Genomic DNA, 6,677 nt, shown 5'->3' with positions numbered 1-6,677 from the left:
TGAGTGAATAGGCCCATGGAGAAGGAGGGAGGATTAAATGAGATAACACATGTAATGATGCCCAGTGCATAATTTGATGAATGTTTATTGCATGAATGAATGAGCTCATAGTCTAGTTGTGAAAACAAGGCATAAATCCCCTGTCTGAAGCATTTCATAACAATAAAATTTTCAAATTATAGCTCAATACAACAACTCAAGAGAGGGTGCAAGTCAGCATATGAGTGTCAAATTAATTGCCAGGCGATGATTTTTATAGGAGTTCAGAAAGGTAGAGGAGATAGATTTGTGGACTTAGAGTCTGAAGCCTAGATGGGTTCTTACTCATGTACTTAAACAGCACGTTCATTCATTCATCAAAATGTTCCAGGCCCACACCAGTGCTAGCCTGTCTGCTAGGCCCTGGGGTATGGAGATGAACCACACACAGTCCACAGCCTCAGGACCTCACAGGCTTGTGGTGGTAGTGGTGACAGTTAGGCAAACACAATATAAATATGGTCTGAAATAATGGACTGTGGCAACAGAGGGAGCATTCAATGAGCTAATGCACAGAGTAGGTGTGTCATAACTTGCAGCATTATAACGGATGCCTCTGATTGCAATCTGAGCACATTTCTGAACACACATCTCCACAATCCAACATCCTTTAAGTCTCTAAAGCTCCTACTTTTTCTCCTCCCTATCTTTTGCCTCTTTCTTTTATTTTTAAATTCTTCACCCAAGGATATTTTTTTAGAAAGAGTGGAAGGGAGGGGAGAGACAGAGAGAGAGACATTGATGCAAGAGACACATCGATTGGTTGCCTTCCGCACTCACCCCAACCAGGGCTGGGTATTGAGCCTGCAATTGAAGAGTATGTGCGCTTGACTGGAATTGAACCTGGGACCCTTCAGTCCATGACTCAGTGGTCTCACCACTGAGCAAAAACGGCCAGGGCTTTCCCCTCTTTCTTTAAACCAGCCAGCAGCCTTTCAGGGCACTGCTCTGTCTAGTTGCTGGCCCTTGGACAGTGGGTTGATGTCACATGAGTCTGGAAACGAGAGGCTTGCAGTTGCAAGAGCAGGCCTAAAACATCTTCAGAACTCCACAGAGTTTCCATGGAGCCTCTCTTGATAAGTCCATCCTCACTGCTGTCACTCTAATCACCCTGGCAACCATGTGCCCACAGATTCTTTGGCAGCAATGCCATCGAAAATAAAAAGTGTTCTCTTAAACCTGCACTGCAGAGGGAGAAAAATATGCCTTATAGGAAACAGTACAGTTCCCTCTCTCCCTCAGAGAAAGCCCAGCTAGAAGGGACACCCTCCTTTCACAGACCCAGGACCGTGCTCTGTGGCCAAGCAGCAGAGATGGAGAGCAGTAATGGTGGTGGGAAGAGCATGACCACTGGGAAGTCGCAGAATGGAATCCTGGACATGTTACCTTGGAACAGGGGAACTCAGACACGTTGGTTGAATCTCTTTGAGCCTCAATTTCCCTGTTTGCAAAAATGAACCTGATAATTCATACCTCATGGGCTTATTGTGAGGATGAAATGAAAGTGAAAGAGGCATTTGATGAACATTAGTTGAGTACAAAAATGGAGGCCCAGATACTGTTCCCAAGATTACTGAGCAAGTTACCAGCCAAAACTGAACAAGAACCATCCTTGTTTCTGACTCCCAATTTGGCCACCTCCTCTTCCCCTTCCCCACAGCTCTTCATTTTGTGGAGAATTTACCACCAGTGCTTGCCATTGATCAGAGGAAGACCAACAAAAAAGAGTGTGGCCCAAGCAGATTCTGCATTAGGTTCAGAATGGCAACCTCCAAGTGGTATCGGTACCACTAAGCCAATATGAATTGGACACTGTCCTCTAGCATCGCTGGAAATGCAGCTTTCTAAGGAATGACCATTAGTATTAAGCAGCAACATTACTGGAAGACTCCGGGTTAAAGTGGAAGCCCTGCTATGTTGGGCCTTGGTTATAGAGTGGAGTCAGCACATATGTAAGCAAACACAGCCACCATCCAGGTCCAGCCATGGCTCCCTCAGGAATCAATCCCAGCCTGCTGTTCTATTTGTCCCTGATAGGCACTCAGAATCCTCCCCTCTCTTGCCAATCAGCTTGCATTGTCATTCACTTAGTGACCACTGACTGAAGGTCTAGAACAGGTGTCCTCAAATTTTTTAAACAGAGGGCCAGTTCACTGTCCCTCAGACTGCTGGAGGGCCGGACCATAGTTTAAAAAACAAACTATGAACAAATTCCTATGCACACTGCACATATCTTATTTCGAAGTAAAAACAAAACAAAACGGGAACAAATACAATATTTGTATTTGCATGTGGCCCGTGGGCCGTAGTTTGAGAACCCCTGGTCTAGAACATGCTAGGTGCTAAGGAGTAAGGCAAACACTGTCCTTGACTTATAAAGCTTATGCTCTATCATTCCAGATGCAATCCAGTTGCCTTCTGAAGCTTCTAACCCTGGCATACTCCCTGCTTAGGATCAGTGTGGGGTCACGGGAAGGGCGGGAGGTTTTGAAATCAGGGAAGCCAGCGTCTGAATTTGGCTCTGTCACCACAGAGCAGCCGTGGGCAAACTACAGCCCGCGGGCCGGATCCTGCCCATTTGAAATGAATAAAACTAAAAAAAAAAAGAGACCATACCCTTTTATGTAATGATGTTTACTTTGAATTTATATTAATTCACACAAACACTCCATCCATGCTTTTGTTCCGGCCCTCCGGTCCAGTTTAAGAACCCATTGTGGCCCCTGAGTCAAAAAGTTTGCCCACCCCTGCCACAGAGGATACCTGTCAATTTAGTCTCTCCAGTCTTGCTTCCCTCTATCTGGTAACAGGTCCTTCTTGCAGTAGGGCATTGCCTCTCCCCGACTCATTGATGTTTGGCCACAGGATTGGGTTTGGGTCGAGCTTGGCCAATCATGGTATCTTTTTACTCTTGGCCAGTGGAGACATGTGGCATGTGACCCAAACCAGGGCAAGCAGAGTGCTGAGTAGGATTCATATGTTTGAACTGGAAGAAAGAATATCTCTTTCTTGAGATGATATAAGCCTAGAGCTCTCAGCCACCATGGCCTCACCCACCACCAAAAGGAGTGAAGCTTTCTGCAGGGGGGAGAATGCAGGGAGAAGAGGAAATGGAGGAAAGCAAAAGAGAAAGAGAGAGGCGGGGGAGGTTTCACAAACATAACATCATTGGAAGCAATGAAAATTCTACCAAGCCACACCAGCCAATACATTTTCTTTGCCTTAAGCTTTCAGCCTGAGATGGGTGTGGGTAGAGGGCAGCACTGGAGGAAGAAATGACCATATTTCTGTAGACAGCAAGAAGAAAAAGCAATTGGCCTCTGAAGAACAATTCTGACTGTCTATTCCTGTAATTACAACGACATTGTTCCTGCTTTATACTCCAATTGTCTTTGTGCCAATAAGCATTTAAAAGGGGACTGAACGTATATCTTGTCACATGTTTCCCTTTGAGTGTAGATCTGCAGTGACTGTGTGCCGGGTGGTCCTGACTCTTCTGAGGTTTATAAATCCCCACAGGGCCTGGGGTTTGTTGCTCCCATAGTTTCCCTCCACCCACTAGCTGTATTATTCATACTTTTATCTTTGTAGGATGCACTGTGCTTTGCAAAGCACTTTCATTTGCATTACCTCATTGGATTCTCAGGGCATCTATGAAGAAGGCAGGGCCAGGGTTTCTGTGCCTGCCTGTCAGATTGAAAAACGGAGGCCCAGGCCCTGGGATCTTAGCGCAGAAGAGAAAGACATGGGTGGTGCTTGTGCAATGATCTCACATGGAACGAATGGGACAGACCTGGAAGGATCCCTGCATTTGGAGCCAGAAGCCCAAGCTTGAGTCTTGGCTCTTTTACTTGCTAGTTATCTGGCTTTGGGCAAATCACTCAGTCCCTCTCAGTCTCAGTTTCTCCATCTGTCAGAAATAGGGATGATACTTTCCTTTAAGGATTCTTGTGTCTATCACAGGGATGAAATGGAACAAAGGGGTCTGTGAGCCATAAAATGCTGCTCACCTATTTGGGGGTGATTTTTATGAGCAGTGGGCAACAGTGTGCTGAGTTCAGCTGGTATAGCTCCCAAGAGCTGTAGTGCCCACCTCCTTTCAACTCACATTCAGTGACATCCTGTTGGTGACTTGAAATCAACCATGGTGAGAATATGTACACCAAGGAAATGAGCAAATGCTACAAATCAGAGCTTTGCTTTTTCCCCGGGAGAGTTGGTTGTTAGCCAGCACACAGTGATGCTGGGAGGTTAAGGGGAGAAGAAGAAAAGGATGTTGATATTTAAGGTGCACTGTATGTATTGAGCGCGCATCCTTATAGCATCTCCTTTAGTCTTCACAACAGCTCCTGGAGGCAGATACGGACCCTATTTTATAGATGAGGTCATTAAAACATAGAGAGACTTCATAATGTGTTCAAGAACACACAATAAATAACAGAGCAGAAATTCAAAGTCAGGTCTCACATTCTCTTTGATAACCACGCAGCATCCCAAAGATGCACCCATTAGCATCTGTCCTGTCCCTGATCTCCAGCTCAGCATCAGTGAAATAGTAAATCAGTTTCTAGGACCACTTAAGAGTGAAGATCCCTGTTTGGATGTCAGTATCTTAGCACCCAAATAAAACTGGCCTGGAGAAAGATGGGGTGGTTGTGGTATATTGACCTGGTTATAGAGAATGGGTTGACTGTCTTTGAGACCCACAGTTCTGGGTCTCAATTGGATAAATGCTTCAGGGTCCCAGAAATTAGGCAACCTTATTGGGCTGGGGTCACTTGAAACATTCAGGCATGGAGAGGGAGAAAGTCAAGGGTGCCTGGGTCCAAGTGCCCTCTCCGCTACTTCACCAAGCTGGGGTTCAGCTCCCTCATCTGTAAAGGGGGACAATATCCACATCTACCTGTGTCACTTTATTGGGTGTCTGTGGTGCCAGTGAGGGAAGGTTTCTGAGGCTTCTGGAATATGTCACACTGCACAGATGCAAGGGAATCATCATGCGTCTCAGTGAGAATATCTCCTCTTGTTGCTAAGAGAGAAGGACTGTTTTCCTTTCCTGCCATCTCTGGCTTTCTGCACCCCCCACCCCTCCAGGCCTTTTTCCTTCTATTTTTATACCTTCAGTGCTTCATATGTTGATGTCCTGCATGAGGGTGTTATAAAGGAAAAGAAAAACATCAAAATGACCTAAACAGGATGAAAATCAGTGTCCTGCTTGGGAAGATGACAGATGGGTGCAGGCGCCAGCATTACCAATGCCAGCCTCTCCCCAGGGGCTGAGAGGAACTCTCCCTGAACCCACCTGGCCACCCCTGCCAGGCCCCAGTCAGGACAGTTCCAGGACAGGGGTGACAACTACACACTCTTCCCCTAAATAGGGGGAGAAGTACTGCCCTGATCTACCCCACTCAGTAAATGCTGATTGGGTTGGTGATGATTACCGATATCCTGTTATCCCAGGAAGGGCAGACCTGCCCTATCACTGCTGTCACTTCACATGTGTCCAGCTCTGTGCTGATCACATTCGACTCCCATGAAACTGTTCATCTGATTCCCATGTTGCAGATGGAAGAATGGAAGCTCCATCATTGGGCCATTTGCTTAAGGTCTCACAGCTGCAAATGGAGCCCTGTCTCCTGTGGCCACACCATTGAATGTGGGGAGTGCAGACATGTGTCCCCGGGGCTGTGTACATGCAGTTGAGTGTGTGTCTGCTGGTGCAAAGCTTCATGTGTGGGCTGACCACAACAAGGATGAGGCCCCTAAAAAGCACATGCAGGCCAACACTCCTGTAGGCCCCAGCTCGGAGAGGGCTCCCCACTAATAAATCGTCATTGCTTGGCCTCAAGTCCAGACTTCCCTGGGGAACAGACAATTTCAAAGGGCGAGGACAGCAAGAGGACTGCAAGTTTTAGGCTTTGCTGCGATCGGAGCGGGGAGGGAGTCTGGGGGTGGGTGCTGAGGTCTCTCACCCCTCACTTGCTCACACCCTGGCCAGGTTCAGCTTCAGCTTCAGCACTGCTGCTGGGCGCCTGCATTCTGCGATAGGTGGCGAAATGCTGTAGGGCTCCCCTATTCGGGGGAATGCGGTAGTGATGTAGAAGGTATGAAAGATGTGGCCTGCAGAGAGCCCGCACTATCTCTGCCGCTGCTACTGCCGCCGCCGCTGCTGCCACCGCTACTGCTGCTTGCAGAGCTGCAGGGAGTGAGCATCCCGGGTTTGGGATACCCAGCTCCACCGCATCTCCCTCGCGTCCTGGCCCACACGGACCTGCCCACCCCTGGGAACAAAAGCGGACCTGCTCGCCCTCTCCTGCAGCCGGAGGATGATTCGGGAGGGCTGAGTGGAGAGTGCGGTCCTCGGCGGCTGGAAGGTAGGAGGTGTTGCCCCTGCAGCCGCGGGGTGGGAGTCTCTGAGTGGGTGCGCCGGCCGCGCGAGGCTGCCACGGGGACCAGCGTCCTGCTGGCGCTGCCGGGACGGCGAGGTGGTCATCTGGAACGCTGCGCTCCCGCTCCCGTGGCCCGCCCACCCTGGGCAGGAGCCGCGCTCCCGCCGCCGCGAGGGAGCCCCCTGGGTGGGAATCGGAGGCAGCAGAGGAAAGTCTGCAGCTGAACCCGGGGCTTCCGAGGGCTGCCCG

The 6,677-nt window shown here is 48.9% G+C and overlaps 1 protein-coding gene across 2 annotated transcripts in view; it reads left to right on the top strand.

Annotated features, from left to right (window-relative positions):
• Positions 1–6,155: 6,155 nt before the first annotated feature.
• DAB1 (Dab, reelin signal transducer, homolog 1 (Drosophila)) overlaps positions 6,156–6,677 on the top strand; it is a 1,114,753-nt gene continuing 1,114,231 nt past the window's right edge. For both annotated transcript variants that reach the window (XM_015566970.1, XM_006768369.2), the window contains exon 1: positions 6,156–6,413. The gene's annotated coding sequence lies outside the window, so the exon portion shown is untranslated. The remainder of the gene's footprint in view (positions 6,414–6,677) is intronic.

The sequence above is a fragment of the Myotis davidii genome, unplaced genomic scaffold (assembly GCF_000327345.1).
Source record: "Myotis davidii unplaced genomic scaffold, ASM32734v1 scaffold79, whole genome shotgun sequence".
In the NCBI taxonomy this organism is placed as follows: domain Eukaryota; kingdom Metazoa; phylum Chordata; class Mammalia; order Chiroptera; family Vespertilionidae; genus Myotis; species Myotis davidii.
The sequence above is the reverse complement of the archived record's forward strand: the minus strand, read 5'-3'. Positions and strand labels throughout refer to the sequence as shown.